We start from the raw sequence: 3174 nt of genomic DNA, 5'->3' as shown, positions 1-3174 counted from the left end.
CATCATGGAAATTTCCTCTTTCATATAAATCTTACAGTTTTATACAGTTTTCAAAATATGTTTTATAAAGACAATGTGATTATTTTCTTTTTTTTAAAAATGGAGAAAACCCTTTTCCTGTAATTTTTTTTCTCCTACAAACATTATTCTATCCCTCATCTTCCCATTCCAGCGAAGAAATCATCGAAAGAACAGTATTTTCTCCTAACAAATTGAGCTAATTAACCAGAAGATAAAAATTTCATACGTTTAATTTACAAGAAGATCTTCCTGCTAGTAATTATACCTCTGTGAAGTGGACATTTCTATTGAAGCGTATAAGAGCGGCAGCTGCATATTTACTTTGTTTTAACAAATTATCAATTTGTTATAACAAGTTATCAATTTGTTATAACAAATCATCATAACAAATTAATAATTTGATATAATTTATTTATTATTTATTATAACAAATTACTTATTTGTTTTAACAAATTATCAATTTGTTATTATACAAATTAAAAATTTGATATAACAAATTTAGTAATTTTTAAAAAAAAATATCACTATTTTTCACAAAATATATGAAAAACAAATGACTATTTTTGACAAAATGTGAGATCTACGAAAGCCAGATCAGATCAGAAATCTTAGTACGAGTCGGATTTGCGAGCATCTGTATACATAGGCGTCGGAAGCAAATTAAAAGTGGGGGGCTAATTGAAAGTGGGGGAGGGGGAGGGGCTAAACCAACCAAAAAAGATAAACTCCAATTTTCAATGCCTATATAATGTATATATTTGCAGAAAAACTAGGGGGGGTGTAAGCCCCTCCCCCGTTCCGACGCCTATGGTATAAGTTTTCGGTCCATTATATAAGTTATAAAGGCTCTAGTGAGACTTTTGAAAGCTATTAAAGCAGACACTTATTTTGATCAAGTTATGAAAATTACACGTATACATAAAAATGAACAATATCGGTACAAGGTACAATGTATTTTCAAGTACCCCCCCCCCCCCCCCTCAAGAATATTGTTTATTTTCGTTTTCAGAGAAAAGCTGTACGTTACAAAATGTATTCCATTTTTTAAAAAAAATTTTGGTTATGATTTATCGACAAATTCATTTTTATCAATGTTACCCCCTGCGTAATAGGAGACCAGGGAGGTTCACCACACACCACGGCAGTAGATTCAGGGTTTAGGTTAAAATACATTTTTTATTCTTTGTAAATGAATTGGGTTGTTTAGGAGGCATGTTCTATTGAAAAGCAGTATGTAAGGTAGGTCATGATAAATCCATAGATTGAATCCATGAGAGAGAGAGAGAGAAAGAGAGAGAGAGATTTTGTTGAAAGGTGGGGCAAAAAATTCCCTTTCAAAATAGCATGTTTAAATAAAATATTTTTCTTAGCATACGAACGGGGGTGCAATGTGTAATGATCGACAGGAGAGAAAGCCTGGGTGGGGTGGGGTGGCAAGACGGATGGACATAGTTTTTGAAGCATGTTATGCATTATATCATGACATTGATGTTTGACAGTGAAAACTGTAAGATGCTAAAAGAGGAATATGGGTCGACACATCTACAGGACTTACACTTTTTGTTTCACGGAATTCAACCTTTTTAAAGATTTCTGATCTATTAGAATTCCATAGATATCTATACACCTTCAAATGTCCAAAAATAGCAGTCTGTGAATTAAAACAAATTACTAATTTGTTACATCAAATTCATAATTTGTTATAACAGATTACTTATTTGTTATAATACATTACTAAATTGTTATTTAACAAATTAATAATTCGTTATAACGAATTATTATTGGTAACTTGTTATAACAGATTACTTATTTGTTATACCGAATTATTAAACTTTTTGAACAAACTGTTAAATTAATACAATTATTTGAGTAATTAAGTCTTCTCATTTGTCATAAAATTTAATTGTTCTGTAATTATCATCTATAATCATTTAAATACCCAAAAAATGAAACAGATAAACAGATGTGACAGACTCTGTAGCGTCTTTTCGTCAAGTTCACTTGTTTCTATCGAGATGACATATAATGGGAGTACATATGTAGCTATTTAAAAATGTCATCGATATATGTATACAAGAATTAATTTGAATGTCGAATTGAAAGTCATAGCAAGTTTGTTCTTTTTCTTATTTAGATTTAACAGTGATTCATTTTGATGTGCGTAATGCGTAAATTACGCATGAATTTTGATCAGGACGCATTATTTCAATAAAATTTTAATGTACATTCCAAAGGACGCTTTAAATTTATAAATCATTTTGATATAATCTGCTTCAAAAGTTGACTGATTGCATCATATCCACGTGCTAAGCGAAGACACTTTTGGATATGGAGACAACAAACAGCACTCAATATCAGAAGTCCACAAAACAATACAAAATAGGAAACAGTAGCAGAGCAAACACGGACCTCCAAAACATCAGAGGTGGGATCAGGTGCCATGGAGGAGTGAGCTTTCCCTGTCGACCGGTCACACCCGGCTCCTTGTCATTATCTGGAAATAACGGAAAAATCCGTCGTCAATTCAGTGTATAATTAATGGATTAACAATTAGTATGAAAAACGTCACTCAGCATTTGACTCGGTGATAAATTGTATTTGCTGACAAGGTCATTGTATCGACCATAGAACTCACGAAATGATGACTTTAAACGAGACTGCTGAAATTCTTGTTTCATCAACTTGTTTGTCAATACCTTGTTTTAGAAATTGTTCATACGAAGAGCATGCTCTTGCGTATCGAATCAACTGAGAGATATAAACTCCGTATGCAGATGATGAAGGTTTATTGCTGCATAAGTAAGGAAAGTTGACGATAGAAAAGTTAAAGTCATCATGTTTATTATAGAAATTGGTGGTTAGATTACCATTAACGTCTTTTTCAAGTAGAATATGCAAATATGAGACCAGACTCTGTGGTATCTTTTATCCCAAGCTAACAAGGATATACCTTATCGTATCGAGATAGGAATTGAAATTACATGTACCATTGTTAATTGACAATACGTCGTCGATATATCTAAATGTCGAGTTGAAGGCCACAGCAAGTGTTTTCTTCTTTTTTCTTCTTTGCATTAATTCAGTACTAATGATCATGTAATCTGTCTAATTCTTTTCTCACTTCTTGATTATTGATTACAGAAGGATAGATGG

The sequence above is a fragment of the Saccostrea cucullata genome, unplaced genomic scaffold, assembly GCF_032062105.1.
Source record: "Saccostrea cucullata isolate Sc308-1 unplaced genomic scaffold, CSIRO_AGI_Scuc_v1 ctg36, whole genome shotgun sequence".
Taxonomy (NCBI): domain Eukaryota; kingdom Metazoa; phylum Mollusca; class Bivalvia; order Ostreida; family Ostreidae; genus Saccostrea; species Saccostrea cuccullata.
The sequence above is the reverse complement of the archived record's forward strand: the minus strand, read 5'-3'. Positions refer to the sequence as shown.